The 21,462-nt window shown below is 33.0% G+C and overlaps 1 long non-coding RNA gene across 6 annotated transcripts; it reads left to right on the top strand.

Annotated features, from left to right (window-relative positions):
• Positions 1 to 861: 861 nt before the first annotated feature.
• On the top strand, positions 862 to 19,753 carry LOC107928582 (uncharacterized). 6 transcript variants are annotated; one of them, XR_001692639.2, is made up of 5 exons: positions 862 to 1,842; positions 1,925 to 2,277; positions 2,379 to 2,503; positions 14,368 to 14,438; positions 19,738 to 19,753. It is a non-coding gene; the product is annotated as an uncharacterized lncRNA (long non-coding RNA). The 6 variants fall into 6 exon arrangements; XR_005906105.1 differs by lacking the exons at positions 14,368 to 14,438; positions 19,738 to 19,753 and having other exon boundaries at positions 863 to 1,504; positions 1,595 to 1,842; positions 2,379 to 2,651; XR_001692636.2 differs by lacking the exon at positions 19,738 to 19,753 and having other exon boundaries at positions 864 to 1,842; positions 14,368 to 14,608.
• The last annotated feature ends 1,709 nt before the right edge of the window (positions 19,754 to 21,462 follow it).

The following is a 21,462-nucleotide window of genomic DNA, read 5'->3' as shown; positions in this document are numbered from 1 at the left end:
TACACCGCCCATCCAAACTCGCCCTATGTCACTTTATCTCTACATTTATTATAAAGTTTGAAATTTATCTATTTTTTTCTATTATTTTTTAAAACAATTTTGAAGTTTTTCCAAAATTTTACATGAATGATTACTTACTGTTTCAAACATATAATATTTTTTAAATCTAAAAGGTCGAAAAATATTTTTAAAAAATAAGATTGAAATATCACTTTATCAATAATATTAAAACTAAATTATTTTTAAAATGGTTTAAAAATAAAACGTCTATGTACATTATTTTTTAAATTCAAAAGCCAATTTAAAAAATTAAACTATTTTATATTTATTGCTAAAAAATGTTTTTATATACAATATAAAAAGTAATTTACCAAAAGTCTTATGCATTTTAAAAGTATAAGAAATTGGGAATATTGTTTTACAAGTTTTCAAAATTCGTAATTTTGTTTATAATGTTTTTCCTAATAAAACGTTTTAAACAAGTAAATTAGAATAATAGATTACATAAGTTTAAAATAATTTTCTATGACTATGACTATTAAATATTTTTAATTTTTTAAAATAATAATAATTTTATAAAATAATTTGGCTTGTTGATTAAGACACCTCTCCATGTGACATGTCGTATGATTGACGGAAAATAAATATATTAAGTTGACAAATTTTAACAAAAAAATTACCAACAACAATAATATTTTTTTTTGGGAAACTATTGCTCCGATTGGGCTTTATTAGAAAAAACCATGAAAAACAGATAAAAGTCCAAGAAAAACAAAAAGAAAGAGTTGGCCCAACAAGTTTTTAGCTCGAAGAGAAGAAACAAAAATAAAGCAAAAACTCTAGAAACTTTTTTTAAAAATATCGACACTATTTCGCCCAATCAGAAAAGTCTGTATTCGTCTTGTCATTTCATCTGCCATTGCTTTGTAAAGACGTTTCCAGATTTCCAAGGAAAGGATTTTGCTCCATGCCTATTGATCTTTTTTCTTTTTCCTTTCCTTTTTCCTTCCTTGCTTCATTCTGTTCTCAATCTGATTTTCGCTCTTCTTTTCCATTTTAAAAGATTTTGTAAAATCATGTATGTTTCCTGATGTAGAGATCGTCTTCTCCTTCTTTAGCATTGCAGTTGGTGATGATTCTATTTCCAGATGTTTCATCTCCATTCCCGATCTATTTCCGCTTCAGTAATACCCTTTCCAACGTATACAGGAGCAATGTATGTATTTTTGTCTATTTTTAACCCTTCTGATGCCCGATTGTGTGCTGCTACATTCGCTATTCTTCTTACATGTTGAAATGGCGATCATAAAATACCGCTTTCTCATCTTTGATATTGAAAATAAAAGGTTCTATTTCTGATCTATCTCTTTTTGGGCTTTGAACTTTCTTTATTACTGTCAAGGAGTCTCCCTCAATAATAACATGATTTAAACCCAAGTCTCTGCGCACTTTAATTGCCTGTAAGCATGCGTTGGCTTCAGCCGCAAAGCTAGAAAAAATGTCGGTATGAACTGTTGTTTTTTATGCTAAAACTTCCATTTGAAATTTTTGACTATAATTCCTGAGCATGATCTATTTTGCCTATTACCAAAAGCAACATCAAAGTTTATTTTGAAAAAACCTTGTTTCGGAGGCCTCCATAGCTCGGAATCCAGATTCGAGGCGAGATCCTTTTTCTCAATGTCTTTTAATTCCTGTATATATTTCAGTATGAATTTTTCTATTTCTGTTCCAGATCTCCTGTGGCCTTCATGCATCCATTTGTTCCTAGCTGACCAGATAGCCCATATAGCATAGATGAAAATCTGACCTACTTCTGTTGTATTGTTATGCAAGATCCAGGTAAACCATTCCATAAACTCTGATTGTAAAATACTCTGTGGCCATGCAAATTCTAATTTTTCCCATGTTTCCTTTGTGACAGCACAATCCCGGAAGAACATACTCCTTGGTTTCCAGCCCTTGCATGCATCTATGACAAATAGCCTCATTAATTAATCTCTTAGTTCTTAGGTTTACTAGAGTAGGAAGATAGTTGAGGGTGGCTCTCCAAGCTGTAATATTAATTTTTGAAGGGAGGTAACTATTCCAGAGTTTTTTTTGTAGCATTTGTAAATCTCACTTGGCTTGTAATTTTCATTTCTTGGTAAAAGAATTTTGTATCAGCTACACACCGTATATTCTCCATATGCCTCTCCCCTCCAACTCAGAAAGTCTTCATGAGAAAGATGAGCCAGTGGTATTAGCATAATCTTTTGAGCAACCTCTTCAGAGAAGGTATTTGAAATTAGCTTAGATATTCTTATTTTGTTCCTATTATCGATAAGATCTTCGACCTTTGTGACATTTTGCCTATTGACAGTTTTTTTTACCAGCAGGTCATCAAGGTTTGGAACCCAGACATCTTCTTCAATTCTGATATTACGCCCGTTACCCACCCTCCATCTCAGACCTGAAAGCAGAAGTCTTTTTACAGCCTATATACTTTTCCAAGTATATGATGGTAAGCTCTCTAAGTCTGAACTTAAAAAATCAGAATTTGGATGGTACTTGACTTTTAATGTTCTTGCTAAAAGGGATGTAGGGTTATCTATTAATCTCCATCCTTACTTCGCGATGAGGGCCAAATTGAATTTAGTTAAATTACAATATCCAAGTCTACCCCCGTCTTTTAATTCACATAATTTATTCCATGGACACCAATGAATTCCACGTCGACCTTGACCCTTCTGCCACCAGAAATTAGCCATTAATTGTTCCTTCTTATTACATATTGATAACGATAATAGGAAGCATGCGATTGTGTATGTTGGAATTTCCTGTAAAACGGCTTTAATGAACACCTCTTTTCCTCTTTGTGATAACAAACGAGTACTCCAACTATCAATTTTCATCTTTATACGATCTTTCAAATGTTGAAAAGCCCTAAGATTTTTCCTGCCCACCATATTTGGCAATCCCAAATAGTTTTCAAAATTATTAGACCTTTTAACTCCCAGCTGATTTGAAATGTTAACCTGAAACATCTTCACTATATCTGACCTAAAAAATACGGTCGATTTCCCATAATTGATGCATTGACCATAACACTCCTCATATCGTTGTTCCCCTCTTAGTCGCTTCCCCAAACAGAATGCAGTCGTCTGCGAATAAAAGATGAGAGATCTGAGGTCTTCGTCTGCTTATTTTAATCCCTTTTACTCTTCCTTACTCGGTTGCTAACCTAAGTGAAGTAGAAAGTCCTTCACTACATATGAGAAATAATAAAGGGCTAAGAGGGTCACCTTGACGCAACCCTCTCTCTGGATTAAGACCATCCCTAGGGCTCCATTTAAGACCACCGAGTACTAAACAGTGTCAATACAGTGCATAATCCTCGCAACCCATTCAACATCTAATCCCATCTTGATCATCATTTGTTTCAACAACCCCCATTCTACCCTAACGTATGCCTTGCTCATATCAATCTTGAGAGCCATTAGCCTTTTTTCCCCACCCTTTTGTTCCTCAAAGTATGTAGAATTTCATAGGCTAGGAGGACATTGTTAGTTATTAGCCTTCCTAGGACAAACGTACTTTGAGCTGGGTCAATACAAGAATCAAGTACTTTTTGAAGTCTGTTGGCAATGGTTTTTGAAATGATTTTGTAGAACACCGAACAAAGGCTAATGGGTCTAAAATTTATAGGGTTTTTCGGATGAGCAGTTTTTGGAATTAACACTATGTTCGTATGATTTAAAGGTTTCGAAGACTAACCTTTATTTAAGACTTCCAAACAGTAATCACTAATCTTCTTTCCTACAATATGCCAGAATTAAATCAACTAAAATAATAAGATGATTGAATTTTTTAACTTTTAAAGTACAAGAATTAAATCAACTAAAATAGATATTTTTCTATATTTTAAAATTTTAATTTATATAATATATAAAATCAACTAATAAATATATTCAAAATGGATCTTTCATTTTTTATATTTTAATTTTTAATTTAACTAATTATAACTTATGAATATTTATTATGTTTTTATATTCAATATTATTTTATTGTTACAAAGTTTCATTTTCAATGGAAACACTCTATTTGTTTACATTTAGATATTTCCAGTGCTTTTTTCAAAAAAAAAAAGAAGATATATCCAGTGATTAGTCCGGGTCCTGACCCCTAAAATGGAAACAAAATTTATTTAGGTCCCTTCAAATTTTATAAAAAATTAAATTAGTAATAATAAAATTGCACTTTGTCCCCTAAAAATTATAAAAGTTTGATTTAGTTTTTTAAAATTTAGAAAGCAACAAATATTAAAATGGTGAAATTATATTTTTATTATCGTAAAAATTTAAAATTTATTTCTGGCCCATTCTAAAAAAATTTCTGATTTCACCCCTAGTGATATGTTGGTTTTCTCTTCAAATTTGATTTTAAAAATCATGTATAAATAACTGAAGCTTATTTTAAATCTACATTATGCACTATATAAATTAATTAATTAATTATAAATTATTTTTTACCAATTTTAATATTTCATATTTATTTGTTAAATTTTTATTATAAAAATAGTAATATTTTTATAATACTAGAGAAACAAAAAAATGTGATATAAATTTTTAATTTTTAAAATTGCGATAGTTTGTAGTATGATTAATATAAATTAAAAATAGAAAATTTTAATATTTAAAATGAAATTTAATTAACTATTGATACCAATAAAAATGATCAAAAATTTAGAATTAAAAAAAATGGGACCATAGATCTATTCTTCTTTCAATGGGACAAGAGTCGAATCTTGCAAGATGTAGACCTTTTCATTTTTTAGCTGGGTGGACGAAGCACTTTAACTTTCCACCCTTTATCAAAGACAAACTAGAGATGCTTGGGTAATATGTCTGATTCCTTATCACAAATTACCTCCCGCATTAACGAATGGAACAGGTCCATTTATGGCTTTTTAAGAACTTGCAAAAAGCAATTGTTCAAGTCACCCTTAAACATTCACAAGGAGATGGAGAAGTCAGATTCTAACCGTCTAGCCAAATCAAAATGGATGCTCGAGACAAATTGGAAATGTTATCAGTTATGAAGAATTGTTTTGGAAACAGAAGTCCAGATGTGATTGGCTTCATTTTGGGAGATCAAAATACAAAATTCTTCCATAGCTGTATGATGCGAACAAGAAAATTTAATCGGATTAATGTTTTATGCCTTGAGAATGGTGAGAAGAGCTTGGACCAAAATGTTTTGAGATATGAGATAGTAAATTTCTTTCAGCAACTTTATGGTGAATAACCGGAGTCCATGATAAGTCTTCCTCTGGGTATTTTACCTATGTTAAGTCATTTGAATGTAGACTTTTGGGGGAAACCAGTTCCGAAAGAGGAGATAAAACGAGCATTATTTGATATGGCTCTTTTAAAAGATTTGGGAAGTGATGGATTCCATGCCTTATTTTTTTTAGAATCAGTGGGATATTGTTGGGCTTGCTGTGTGCGAATGGGTTAAAGGGTTTTCTGTAGGAAGAGATATTGACCCAGAGTTGAATAACACCTTGATTATACTTATTCCCAAAACAGAGAATCCTGGAAGCTTTGCTCAATTTTGTCCCATTAGCCTATACTTCGTCCTTTGTAAGCTGGTAATGAAGGTTATAGCCAACCATTTTAAACTGGTTCTCCCTAACTTCATCTCGTAGGAACAAGTTAGCTTTATTGCAGGTCGCACTATTTTTCATAACATAATTATAGCGTAGGAAGTTATTCATTCGATGAGGAGAAAGTGTAATGCTAAGGATTGCATAGTAGCAAAAATTGACTTGGAGAATGCGTAGAATAGGGTAATATGGGATTTTATTGATGCTTATTTTCAAGTTACTGGTGTACCGAGTTCCCTTTGAAGAGTGATTATGTTTGTTATCTCCACTTCTACTATATAGGTTTTTTGGAACGGAGTTCCCACTCAAAATTTTAAGCCAACTAAAGAAGTTAGACATGGATGCCCTTTATCACTAAATTTCTTCATACTATGCATGAAATGGTTAGCGTATTCTATTCGTGCAACAATTGACTTTAGTAGATGGCGCCCTATTCGCCTTTCACATTCAGCACCCACTTTATCTCACATTTTCTTTTCAAATGATCGGACCATCTTTTGTAAAGCTGATAAGGAGCAAACGCATGTGTTGAAAAGTGTCTTGCAATAGTTCTGTCAGTACTTTAGGCACAGGATCAATGCTCGTTGTAACACCCTAGACCCGGTCTAGACGTCTAGACCAAGTTTGGAGAGTTACATCATCCACACTAAAATTCATATTATCAAAATACAGTCGAATGAAACCATTCATTACGTAACATTCATGACAACAATAATTTAAAACATATAGTCTTCAAAAATTCGATAACACCATAGAACTTAAATCCCTAATAGAAATGCTTAAAAGACAATATAAAAAATTGATCGAGCTCTCGCGATACCGACCCAATGAAGACCGGAGATCACTTGCAATCCAACCAAAATAGAATGAGTTGTGAACTCAGTGTGTAACCGTAGTTAAGTTATTCAATTTTTATTCATTTATAAAGTAGTTATACTAAAAAATTCAGTTCAGTACAGGACTATTTACAATTCAGATTCAGAACAGATCAGTTATACACAGATAGACATTTATATATACGCAGTTTCATAGGTGTATATATATCGCAGATCAGATTCAGATTTAAGTATTCCTAAACCCCAGTTCAGATCATTAATACAATGGGAAACATTATCAATCGTTTACCATATTTTTGGCCTCAAAAATAGGTTTCGGGCTCATTTATTCTACAACACGGCTTGGATACACGGCCATGCCCTTGCCCGTGTAGCTCACATGGCCTAGGCACACCCCTATGCCCTCTGCTTGTGTGGTTCTAACCTGTAAACAGAGAGTTGCATGACTTGGACACACCGCTGTGTCCTTGCCCATGTAACTCACACGGTCTGGGCACACGCTCATGTGCTTACCCGTGTGGTCCTAAGTCACAAGCAATGAGATACACTGTCTAGACACATGTCCGTGTCTCATACCTGTGTGAACCCTACACTATTTTGGCCACACGCGGCCTGAACACAGTCCTGTGTGGCCTTAATTTGATGACCAATAAGTTACACGGCCGATTACACGGCCTATTGCATGATTGTGTGGCCCATGCGGCCTAGTTACATGCCCGTGTGTTTGGTCGTGTAGCGTCGACAGCCACTATTTTTCAGCCAAAAAATTGCAAAAACTAAGGTTTCCAATACACACTTGAAAAGATTTCAAAGTGATAACAACCTTAAAAATTTTCAAAGCCTAAAATAAGAATCCAGTAACACCATTTAGCCAATTAATCAGCAAAACTTCTCGATTACTCACTTAATACCTACGTCGAAAGTTTCGACATGAAATCTTCACATATCAAAACTTTAGCAACAATCACAGAGATTGTCTTATTGCTATTCCTTGTTGTTAATAGCCCTACCTGCTAAGTAAATACACCCATGTTTAGAAAAGATTCTCGATACTCACAACAATCCTCTGTTCTAAGTAATTTACAAAATGAAGGAAAATTCGCGGAGACGCTCGCACTGACAGTTACTTACCGACAGCCTTATGACTAGTGACCAACAATAGAACTTTCGTTAATCTTGAATCCCCTCACCACTTTCGGTTAACAACAAAAATATAAAAACGAAAAGATGAGAACATAAATAAAAAATAAAAGGAAAGGAAAAGGAAGAACTGTCATTAAAATTAATTTTTAGCTTTTAAGTAGATTTTGACATATAGCAAAAATATTTTCCCTATGCATACGATGGTATTCGAACTCGAAACTAGACAGAATACGAACAAATGTTTGAACAGTGAACCAGCAGGCTCATTCTTGCCACGATTTCAGACTAAATCGAACTTAAGCAGGTAACGCGTGCTTATGGGTTGATTTCAAAACTAACCTAAAAACTTTTAATGTTGCAACTTGAACTCTAGACCTTAAACACAAAAGTAGAGCACAAAAGTAAAGATATAGAAATCTAATCACTACAGAATCTTACAATTAAATTCTTAAAATTTTGGGGCATTACACTCGTAAAAGCATTATTTTTTCTCTAAAGGAACTGAAGATGTTTTAAGCTCAAACATCATTGAGCTGTTTGGATTTCAAGAAACTCAGAAGCTGGAACTTATTTGGTGGTGCTTTTTCTTCATGATCAAGTTACAGAACTACGAGGCAAATAAGTTATTCGTAGTTAGCAGAATCACACTGGCTCAATCTATACATCTCTTGATTTCTAATTATTTTATGTAGTCAATAATGATTCCCAAATGAGTGTATAGTATGATAGTTTTATTGGGGATATTCTGAAGGACATCTGAAGATGTCCCTAGTTAGTTGGGACTCTATCTATCGGCCTTGGTCTTGTGGAGGTATTGGGTTTCGCCATTTACATAATCAAAGCACGTCATTCTTTATGAAAATTAGGTTCAATTTGGTGTCTAAAGATAATGCCTTATGGGTAAAAGTTCTCCGAGTGAAGTATGGTTTGAAAAAGCGATTGCTGGATTCCATTATTCGAAACCACTGTTCAAATCTGTGGAGGTCTCTTTCCAAGGTTTGGCCTTTATGATGCGTTGCAAGCCACCAAATATAAATTTCTACGACAAAATAACACTAAATAGCATTATAGAGCAGTAAGATCGAATCCACAGGGATTGGTTATTTATTTTCCTTTTTTCACGATCAGAATTATTTTCGCGACAATAGTTTTGCCCATGACTCCTAGCGAACTTGAATTGTATCAAAAATAAGAAAATTGAATTTAATTTCGTAAGCAGTAATGTAAAGTATTAGCTTTAGACTAAGTGAATTTCGGTTCCGAATCGATCCTTAAAAATGGGTTTTCTCTTCCAAACCATAAGCTGGTTAGAGCGACTAAGAATGTCCCAACTGCCAATTTTTTCTTTGGTAGTTAATTTCGATATGACCTGCAAACCATCCCTTACCAATTATCTAACCGCGATACACGCGTTTGCAATTCAAAACCCAGGCAGCCTTGTGTTCTGAAGAATCTAACTTGGATCAATAGCCTCAACCGCTTGGGTCATTTTAATCCGATCATTATCTCCCTTGACGAAAAATCCCACTAGTATGCCTGTACCAGGACATGTCAATTTGTTTACGGAAATCCGAATACAGCACGATCGACTCAACTTCCCAACTATACGCAAAAACAACTCCAACCCAACATGTACTTTGTGTTGAAATTGAATTAACTTTAATGGATGAATTTGTACTATCTCATATTTTGGAGATATGCTGAATATCATAATGAAAGATTTTTTTAGTGCGAACTTATTTTTCATGATTCTTATCCGATAAGAATATCGACCTAAAGTTAAGTAGAAGTTTAGCTAAGCATGAAATTGGTCATGCTTAGTTGGGTTTTTAAGTAGTAGATAGAATAAGTGAAGGGCTGTAGAAGAAACAAATAGCAAATTTGCCAAAATAATAATAAAGAAAAAAAATGTGGCAGTAGCCTTAAATTGAAGTTTGCTAGAAATTACAAGAGAGTCAAAATTAATTCTCCATTGCAACCCGTCTTTGAATACCCCACTTTACTTCCATTTTATACTAATTCTTAATAAACTACCCCCTCAAAATCAAGCTTTTCAAATTTAAAATAAAATAGTATAAATTAAAAATGAAAAAGAAAATAAAGATAAAGATGAAGATAACGATCAATTTAACAAAATTTTGAACAAATTTGAATTTTTCAAATTTTATTATTTCTTTCTACGGCCCACACTTTTTGGAATTGTATTTCTACCCCCGCATTCTTCTTTCTGCTCCAATTCAGTCATTTCTTCTTGTATTTTACTTGAAGCATCCAAATTGCATTCCTAATAGAATTTAAGCTTAAAATCACCAATTTCGCAATATTTAATTCAAGAATTAATCGATTTAAACATATAAAACATGTAAAATTAACATGCTATCACTTTATTTCGTGAGAATTTAGCTTAGTCTGCTGGTGGTGGTACTAGTATACGATGTTGGATGGATCCTTAGGTTCGAGCTATAGGCCCTTTAATTCGACATATTTCGACACACACCAATCTTAATTTGAATTGCCTTCTCAGAGATATGGTTACACCCGATGGAGGTTGGAGCCTTGATTTGTTTCATGTTTGGTTGGCTGACTATATTGTTAAGCAAATAGTAAATATCCTTCCTCATCATCCATCTTTCAGCTTGGATAGGGTTATTTGGAATTGCACATCATCAAATGCCTTTATAGTTCGTATTGCCTTTAGGCTCTAAAGGAAATTTCGTGGAATCCCATAGATCCCATGTGGAAGTTCATTTGGAAATATCAAGGACCACAGTGAGTGAAAATCTTCCTTTGGTTAGCATCTAAGTAGAAACTGCTAACTAATGCAAAGCATAACAGAGGATATCCTTCACGTGCTTAAGGACTGCCTGGTTGTGAAGGAATTTTGGAAACAGGTTGTCATGTTCAGCCAGCATAATAGGTTTTTCTCTGGATCTATACATGCTTGGTTTACTTTAAATCTAAGGTTGTCATGTGAAGGTACCTGGTAGAAAGGTTATGTGGTTTTGCCTATATGATCTTCTTGTTTGGACAATATGGAAAAACATGAATTTGTTTATATTCCAAGGCATAACTTGGATGACTATTGAGATTGTCAAGGTTTCATTTATTTGGGCAAAGTAGTATGAGTTAAGCCTTTTGGAAGTCCAAGGCACTACCCATCTTACTGACTCTCATATAGCCTTGGAAGGAACGTGGGTGAATATATCCATTGATGGAGTAATGGCAAGAGATAATGGGAATGCTTTGATAAGTGGTGTGTTGTGAGACCATTATGGGAATTGGATCTTGGGGTTTAGACATTATTTGTGAAGATGTAGAACTTTTGAGGTTGAATTGTGGGGCATTTTAGATGGCATTTTTATTTTACTTAACAAATGTATCACAAGGGCCGATATTCAGACAGATAACCTGGAAGTGGTTAGAATTTTGCAAATATACGATGGAGCATTTAGAAATCATTGTGCTTAGAAGGATCTAGTGGATGATGAGGGCTGAAGGACAATGGACGATAAGATATATTCCTAGATAATGTAATCTAGGTTCCGATTGTCTAGCCAAGTTTAGTTTAACATGGAGGTCAAGCCTACAAGTTTTTGATATCACACTGATCAAGGTTTCGGAACTCCTTCAACAATACAAAACTAGTGGTTTTTTCACTCAGTTTAATTTGATGTAACTTTTTTTCTATATATATAAAAAAGTGTATGATAAATGGTGATTTGCTGGTTTTAACACAATTTCTTTAAAAAATCTTTTTACTTATTTTATTTGTTTTTTAAAATCCTTTTATGTTTTTCATTTCTCATTTGTTTTAATATAAATTTATTTAATTTATTTAAGTTGTGACAGGATAACTCATTAAGAATCAAAACTTACCTGTTTACTTCAATATTTTGCATTTATTAATGAATATATATTGGGTTATTTCATGTTAAGATTTATTTTTATAGATTATACGTCTTATATGACACATATATTACAATATAATAATTAAATAAAAATATTTTAAAACTAATAACTTCTTTCAGTTGACTTCTGTGCATGCATTTTATTAAAAAAACAATTTAAATAAATTAAAAAATGTAAATGTTCTAACATAGAATTTGTTTTATTTATTTGTTACATTTAATACTAGTGTTCAATAGTATATACGGTGCACGTGAATATACATGTTTATATTTTTTTATTTTTGTACAATATTAAAGAATTATATATGTACAATGTTGAAAATATGGACATATTGTACTATCCGTAAAACCCTTTAAACTTACTTTGATCTCGGGTTAGCAAATAATCTTTTGTAAGTTCGTATAAGACCCAAAAACGATTATGCACCATGTTACACATGTGTTACTTATTCATAAATGTTTAATGGGTCTTAATCAAATTTAAATTAATAGTAGTTGCTCCGGCAACAACTTTGGCACCTTGTAGCTCAAACCTGACGATCGGGTTGGATAATAGGGTGTTACATTTAGTGGTATTAGAGCTATAGGTTTAGTCGATTCTTAGACTAAATCAAGCTCAAAATTGAGTCTAGAGATACATGCTAAGGTTGAGTTGAGTCTGAGTCGAGATTTGGATGCTGATTATTAAATTTCTTTGTTTTATATCCGAAGATGTCATAGGAACCGAGAATCGTTGTTAATGATGATATAAAGAGCAATAATCACACCATTGAGAATGAGAATAGGATTGAGGTCGATGCACCTAGGTATGATCCTACCTATGCTTGATAGAATAGCACTGATAGATCTCAACGAGAAGATGACAAGAATTTGTTCTGTACGATAGCGAAAATTCTTTAAAGAATAGCGAGAGCTACTCCGCGAGCTGCAGTAGTAGTTGCAGCCCAATGAGCTCGATAAAAGAGCTATGAAGGTATGGCGTAATCGAATTTAAATAGTGGGAGGTTTTGACCCTTCTTCAATCAAAAATTAGTTAACAGTCGACCAAATAAGTTTTCTAATAGTTAGAATATACACTAGGTAATGTGTTACATGTGCGGTGTTTCTTTTAAAAGAAGAAGCTTATCAGCGGTGGATAACTGTGACTCGTCGTGTACCAATAAGTTAGATTACCTAGGCATTTTTTCTATCTGAATTTGAAAATATGTATAGTTGTTAACTATATTTGGAAGTTAAAAAGCAAGAAAGTTTAATGTTAAAACTATGAGACATGTTAGTAGTCAATTATGAACGAGAGTTTTTGCAGTTTAGCAAATATACTCGAGTCGGTGCCCACAAAAGCGGAAAGTTGCATGCGGTTTATTCGAGGATTTCAGGATGAACTCCAAGTTCTATTGGTCTTTCATAAAATAAAAGAGTTTATTGACTTGACTGAACGAGCAAAATTGGTTGAACAAGCCATGGACTTAGATAAGAAGGTAGAACATCCTCAAGTATTCTAAAAAAGAGTCGAGACCACTAGTTTGCAACATCTATCTAAACGAGGATCTTGGGAATCGGATCAAATGAATAGGAAATCAGAGAAAAATTGAGCAAATTAACTGTTAGTGAGTAATGGTGATGCTGAGGATTCAGAAAGGAATGTATAGATCCTGAACTGTGAGCACTGTGATAAGAAGCATAGTAATGAATATTGGAGGAAACCGGGAGCATGCCTCTAATGTGGATCCTTTGAGCATTTAGCTCGTAATTTTTTGGAAAATGTTAAGAAGGTTCCCATTGCTACCCTGAATTCAGCGTAAAATTTTCCAACAAATTGTTCCCACCAAGTTTTAGTTAAAATTTTGAGGATGAAATTTCTTAATGAGGAAAGATTGTAATAACTCGATTTCTAGTGGTGTCGGAAATTGAAATTCCGAGACCTCATTTTCATAAATTGAGTTTGTAATATTAAATATTAAATAGAAATATTTACAAAGTTAATATCTTGTTAAATTGAAGAATGACTAAGTGATTTAGTTGAAATTGCGCTTAATTTAAGCCCAAGAACTAAATTGTAAAAGTTTAATCGCTATAGGTTTTTAAGTAGGATAAGGCTTGGGGACTTGAATTACAGTTACATAAAGAGCCAAAATGGTTAATAAGCCAATTCTAAAAGGATGTTAGTGTCCGTGATGGATGCTGTCATTAAATTAAGTTAATTAGTGATTAAAGCTTAAATAATTAATGTTAAGTTATTTAATTATAATTAAACCATAGTATAAATAGAGAATGATGTGGGAAAAGAGATGAAATGTTGTCATCTTCTTCCCGAAAATCGTAGCAACCATTGAAGAAAAGAAGAAAATTTCAAAGGTTTTTCATCAAATTCGGCCATAAAATAGGTAATGCAATCTAATATTTTTCTTATAATTTTTATAGTTTTGAGGTTATAAGAGCTTGATTTAGCTAGCCCATGTACCAATTTGTAAATCTATTAAATTTTTAGAAAGTTTCTATTGTTGACTTGAAGAATTTAGGGTGAAATTGTTAGAAATTTAACTTACTTTATAAAAAGAACTAAATAGTAAAGCTTAATTTATAGTTTCTCGCATTAGAAACCAAATTGAATAAAATGAAAAAATTTTATGAAATTGAGGTAGGAATTGGGAATAAAGAGTCCTTAACGAGTACATAAGAAATCAGATTTTAATCCGAAACTTTAGATTGAAAATTATGCATGTCCTAGGTATAGAGACTAAATTGAATGAATTACAAAATATGCATGATTTGGTATTTGATTGTGAATTTAGCTAGAAATTTACATTGATATATGTTTTATGACTGTACATAGATAATGTCGATTCTGGGCCATCGAGAGAGAAAGGAAAAGCGAAAGTTATTGACAAGTGGAGCGAGATTCTGGTTTGTACCTATATGATTCACATCATTTTAATTATTTTCACATATTTGCAAACTGTATAGTCAAGATGAGTATACAATAATAAAGTGGATTGTAATGTTAAATGTGTTAGAAGATATCAAAATACAGGACTAAAATGAATAAGATGATAGATGACATACATTACCTTGAAGTGTGATATGTATTGTGGAAATTGAATAGAAAATGTGTATGATATGAATGTATGTTTTTTATTAATGAATTGGTGATGAGATCGAAATATGTTGCTTGGTTATAATGTGTACCAATTCGGTATTACCTTAATAATGGTCTCGAGTACTGTTGATTTAGTTGGCATGCCTTAGGTTGAAAACCATCGTTGTTGGGCCATCTGGGATGGTAGGAGATGTATATAATGAAAACTAACTGCCTTCAGATGTACCAATGTCCAGAATATAAATCCTGGACAAAAGATATGAAAGACGGTATTCGTAAATATGCGGATTAGGTTGTAATACAGTTAGAATGAAGTAGGTGAGTACTCCAAGGATCATTCCGAAGGAAGGTATGGCACTAAATTAATTCTAACCTAAGGATGAATAGATCTAATTCTTACTTTAATTGGATTATATTGCAAAGAATAAAAATAAGAGTTTTGATAGACAATACTGAAAAAAATAATAAAAGAAAGTAAAGAAATAAAACACGAGAAATCAAAGATTAAACTATCTCAAATCTAGTCATGGGTGATTAGCTTGCTTTGGTAGTTATAATTAACTGTCACTTCAGGTTTTCTCGTTCAATCAACTAGTTTATATCCAGTAGTATCTTCTGATCTTCTACTAGAATAATGACTCGATAATAACTATTTATCTCTCGACATCACAGTTTAGACTGGTTCAAGGTTAAAGTGTTCACGGATAGGGCATTACCAAATTTGAGTTAATTCCCACCTTAATGATTCCTAGGGTTGTCAAGCCTAGATTTTAGGTTCTTCCTTTCCTAAATAGCTGAACTGTTAAGAAACCCTTACAAAATAGTTAATCAATCATACTTCCACTCGTTAATCCCCCACAGAAGGATTAGTTCCTCATAGATCTAATAAATGATATAAACTTGATAAAAAGAATAGACATGATGGATAATTCAAGAGAATAAGGTTTAGAAGAAGTCTGATATGTATTTAGATTTAAGTGTCAAATCCTCACAGAGTTTGATAGTGTTTCAAAAATATGATCTCCCTACAAAAGCAAATGACAAAAAATGAAATAAAATCTAAAACCTAATAAAAGAGAAAAACTAAATACTAAAACCGAAGAGAAAATTATACAATATTAAAATGTGCCTATAACATGTGTTAAATGAGCCTATTTATAGACTTTAGAGCGATCGTCGTTCTTAACCCTAGGTCAGTTGTTGTCCTCATGTTTAGCATTTGGTTGTGCAGACCAAAATGCCCCTAGCTTGTAATTATTTCTCGTACAGAGTTGATGTCGCTACACACCAAGTTTTATTTCTCGACATCGAGGGTAGTATGCTTAACTTCAGGGTATCTTTAGGGGTATGTCGCGACATCCTCAGGTTGTGTCGTGAAATTGAAGGTAGACATAGAATTCTTCTATTCTGCCCTCTGTGTTGCAGCGTCTAGTGCTCGTGTTGCAACCTAGCGACCAATATTGAGTTATCGCACCTTCTAATGGTCATCTGTATGCTCCTAAAGTATATTAGCTCACCTTTAGACCTCATTCGACCCCTAAGGTCAATAAAAGACTCAAATTACACACTTTATTGTACTTAACTAGACTTACGAAAATGTAATTAAAACTTAACTAAAATGCTTATGTTCAAGCTCCTAAAGTGTGAAAACTAGTTTAATCTACTACACCAAATTACTGCTGGTGTATCGTTGAAAGCACCAAATATATCCTATCCCTATATAACGAAAAGAAATAATATAAGGGGAATAAGGTCAAATCCTTAAGGACAGGATCGCTACAGCTTCTTATTCTTCGAAATCCTGGGCACAGTCTTCCCCAAGAAAAATAGCTGACCTGGGAAAAACAATAGAATTAAGAATATAGATGAGTTAAATAGATCAAAATTGCAATTCTAAAAAGAAGCAGAGTTGAGAAAAATGAGTTTTTTTTTTATTTGAGCGATTCCAGCCTCTAGTTATCTCAATCTTCCTTTAGCTTAATCATAGACTCTTAGGTGATGCTTCTCATGACCGAATAAGTTAATTATAGTGGAAGAGGACACTTATAACCACCAACTCCACTTAGGTTATAGCCTTACGGTCTAGAGGAACTATCTTTAGCCAACCGTCACTTTTGTGGGACCATCTTACACTAGATCATCATTTCTCAATGATGAATGCCACGCCATTTCATCTCTTAGGCTCGACAACCTCTAAAGCATTAAGTTAGCGAACTGACTGTGCAACCTTCCTAAAACATAAAAAAGTGGTTGCCTTTGCATAAGATGAAAAGATTACTTTTGGAAGGACATGGATGGAAAAGTCAGTCTCATAGTGTAGAAAAATTATGAATACTCATTGAGAAGGTTACAGGTTCAAAGCCTAATGAACTCTTTTTTAGGAAACTTGATGATGGTCACTAAACTAACTATAAATATGACAAAGGAAAGCACACCTATCGAACAATAGTATAGCTATTGTGAGTAGAGAATATCGTAACCACGAGGACTAAAAGTATTAATAATTATTGTTTTTCTATTATTTAGCAGACAATTTGGGGTGATATGTTTTAATTTAAATTTACTAAACTAATTTAACTAAGAACACAACAAAGAATAAATCAACGAAATAATTGAATATTAACCAATGAGATAGACAATACCCAAGAAAAAAATCCATCTAAACTTCACATTTTATTATGAATTTGAATTAAACGATTTATTCACTTGTGTCTTGATCCATAGAAATCCCTAAATTATGTTAATAACACTTTCGAAAGTAAGAACAACTGGCTTTAGGTTGATTAATTGAAATCTCTTTTTAATTAAAACTCCTATTGTCGCATTTCGCTCAATCTATGGATTCTCCTATTAGATTTGACTCTAATACGGTAGATTTATGTCGTCCTCTTTCTAGGATTGCATGCAACTCTACTCAATTATGCTAGATCTACCCTTAAATAGAGACTTTTCCTCCATTGAAATAAGTACATTAAACATGAATTAATATCCCAAAAATATTAAAGCAAGAAATAAACATACATAATTGAGAACAAGAATCAAGTATTTATCGCGTAAAAATAGAAATTAAATAGAATGATTCATCATAGGTTTCATCCTTCTTAGGTATCTAAGGAATTAGTTCATAATCCTGAATGAAAGCATCTCAAAGTCAGAATGACCATAAGACATAAGGAAATGCAATAAAACTTTGACAGAAATTAAAAGAAGATCTTCGATCTTGATAGAGATCTGCTTTCAAGTTGATTCCAATGGTGTTCTTCGAGTGCTTTCTTCGATCTTCTCTGATTGTCCCCTTATGTCTTCTTCTGATTGGTATTTATAGGCTTTAGAATGTTTAGAAAGCCTAAAAATTGGGTTTTCTGCTTATTTGGGAGGTAGGGTGTGAAATCGACACGGGCTAGCACATGAGCGTGTGGCAAGTACGTGTGTCAAGCTCGTGCGGCTCACACGGGCATGTGTCCAATCCATATGAAAATGCCTAGGCTGTGTGGCTCCAGAAAACAGCTCTATTTGCTAGATTTTGGCTCGTGTTTTTGCTGCTTTCACTCCCAAATGCTCTCCTAAGTATAGAAACATGAATTTAAAGGATTAAGAGCATCAAATTCACTAATTTGCATAATTAATCATCCAAAAATGTATTAAGAATAGGATTAAAACATGTTACTTTTATAGCTTATCACTTGATAGCCTTTTGCTAGACAAGTTTAGTTGCTCATGCTATTTGGGAATAAAAACACAAGTTTAATGAAACAAAATTTTATTGGAAAAGAAAAGAATTAAAAGGATAAGAACCTTAGGGGGAAGGAGTTTTTTACATAAGTGATGAGTGAGTATTCATGTTACTGTATCCCCTATTTATAGTACATGAAAAACCCTAGTTCGTTCCTATTTGAACTCTAGATGATAATGTTTAAGAGATTAAATCTAAACAATATAATAATAATCTTAAAAATAAAGTTCAAATTTAAACAAGGTTTTATGTTTATAAATATCTATTTTGAAATTTTTCCCGAAATCTTCCAGACTTTGTATTTTCGGCACCACTTCTTCCCTATTTCGCATGCTAACCTATTTTTTTCTTTAAATTCATGCTTTTTGCCCCAAAATTTCCTTTTGCCTTTAATTTAGCCCTTATAAGATAAAAAAATTATAAACAACCCAATTTAATAGGATCGTACTCAAAATATATATGAATTTAACACATAAAAGTACGTCATTTTAGAGTATTATCAACAGCAGATCAAAAACCATCGTAGTCGGGCCATACAGAATGGCAGAATGTATAGATCATGAGCGCCATCTTTGCTAGACTATTCGGGATGGTAGCATAGGTAAAATGTGATAACTATAGTTACTGCACCACCTGAGATGGTGAAACGTAAGGATAATGATAGCCATCGTTGTCGGGCCATTCAGGATGGTAGAATATTGAAATAGAATGAACCATCATTGTCGAGCCATTCGAGATGGTAATATATTGAATAGAATGAACCATCATTGTCATGCCATCCATGATGGTAATATATTTTATTTGTGTAAATCATCATTGCTGCAACACCTAGGATGGTAAATTGTGAAATTGTAGAATTCTTCATTGTTTGGAAATTTGAGATGACTAGAGTAGAGTAAGAGTTAAAGAATGATGAGCAAATTGGCATATTATGTAATTGTGACTCATAGTATAGAAAAAATGTGATTTACTATATGAATTGGTTAGAAACAAGCCTTAGGGGCCAATACAAATACGAATGAGTCAATAGACTCCAAGAATATACCTGAATGATAAGATAAATGATCATTGATGTTGAATAAAATTGAATTATATATGGTATAATGTGAGATTTCATGAATGGCTTAAAGTTGGGAGCCTGACAAATTATTTGATTGGTTTAATTCTTTTACTATATTGAATGAATTGGTTTTTACCAATTAATGATGTATCATTACATATTTATGTGTCAATAGAAGTGCTTGGAATTATAGCACATAATTTGGATAGTTTTGTGAATGTATGTAATGTGACAAATTAGGATGTTATGTTATATTAATAAAGGTACCATTGAGTTTTATTGCTCAGCGTACGATTGTTTTCTCCGTGCGCAGATGTGGGTGATCCTCAAGAAATCGAGAGGTCGCTCCAACATCCAAGAATCGATTCTCTATCTCAAGAAAGTTTGTAATGTACTTTTTTATTTGTAAAGGGCATGTACCTAGGACTTAGAATGGTTTTACATTGTAAATGGTTAAAGTTAGACTTTGGTAGTTGATGGTGTTTTAAAGTATCATATTGGGCATCCTTTTTATTGAATCAGTTGGCATATTGTTGTTTTGGTTGTAATTGAAATGTTAAGTATTATTAAATGTCTCTTAAACTTGTACCACATTGATTTTTATGGAAACAGTATGTCATGTCGCGACGACATATCCCCAAACTCGAGGTCAAGATGAGTTTCAGTGAAAGTAACGAGGAGCCTCCAACGTTGTGACGTCAACCCAAAGTTTTGAAATCTTTACAATTTGGTCCTACTTCGACCTTGAGTTAGAAAAAGAGATTTCGTAAGCTCGTATAAGACCCGAAAATGATTATGCATTATTTTATACATATGTGTTACTTATAAATGAATGTTTAATGGGTTTTAATTGAATGTAAATTTATCGTAGTTGCTTCGACAGCAAATGTGGCACTTTATAACTTGGATTTGACGATCGGATCAAGTAACGAGGTGTTAAAACCCATCTCACACAAAATACAAATATTTTTCAGGAAAATGTTTATTGCTATAAATATCACAAATCAACTTAGTTTTCAAATTTTTAATTTTTCATTGTAATAGAGAACTATTTTTAAATCAGATTTTTCAACAGCTGGTGGGGTTATTTATACTTTACAACATGTTGGCATAGAATTCCAGTACCACCTACTTGACATAGGGCTTCACGAATTGAGCAGATATGAGAAGATTATTCTTTTTTGATATAGAGTCGATCGCATGATCACCAAAACTTATTTCATTGATATTTTCCTCCTCAATGATGTTGTTCTTTGTCAAGAGGGCATGCCTTTTAGCACCTGCAATGGAGATGAAAACTCAATCATAAGTTTGCAGCAACTTGTCTTCATACTGCTTTCTCTCTTTCTTAGAAAGCTTTCGAAGATCTGTATCCTTAAATCTTTTTGTAGGTTGTTTTGGAGAGAGACACATTAGGCCTTTTTGTTCTTGTCAGCCCACCAAGCATCAGTTTCTTGATGGACACGCCATCATCAAAATCAACCTTAGAAGGCTTTTGCTCAAATTGATGTCACATCCCAAAATTTTTAATTATTGATGTTAGTTCCTTAACAAGTAAATGATTTGCCTTAGTGGTTAAGTACCTTAAGTAAATCCCTTGGGAACTAAGTTCAAGTCTCCATACTCTCATACTTTTTTTAAAATTTTGATCAAAAGTTGGTCAACCTATCCATGCTAATCGTCCATGCATGAATGTAACTCCTATTCAACTTTGTAACATCCATTTTAAAAGCCATTCGTGTTATGTTTTTGAAACTCCTATGTTTATTCACCATTAATTCATTCTAGCTCCCTTATCTCCTATGTTTATTCACCATTAATTCATTTTAATTGAAATTTTGGATTTTGAATTGGGTTGCAATGTGGTGCCATCCCTTAGTATCCTTTGTTTTTATCATTCAATCCTCTCTTTTTTACCTCTCTATCAACCATCGTGAACCACCCTCATTTGCATGTTCTTCGCCATTTTTATTTTATTTTTCTATTGTTGTGTGCCAGTCAAGATTTTTCCTCCACCATATCACCACCACTTGTCGCC

The sequence above is a fragment of the Gossypium hirsutum genome, chromosome A12, assembly GCF_007990345.1.
Source record: "Gossypium hirsutum isolate 1008001.06 chromosome A12, Gossypium_hirsutum_v2.1, whole genome shotgun sequence".
Classification (NCBI taxonomy): Eukaryota; Viridiplantae; Streptophyta; class Magnoliopsida; order Malvales; family Malvaceae; genus Gossypium; species Gossypium hirsutum.
This window is presented reverse-complemented; position numbering and strand designations above follow the sequence as displayed.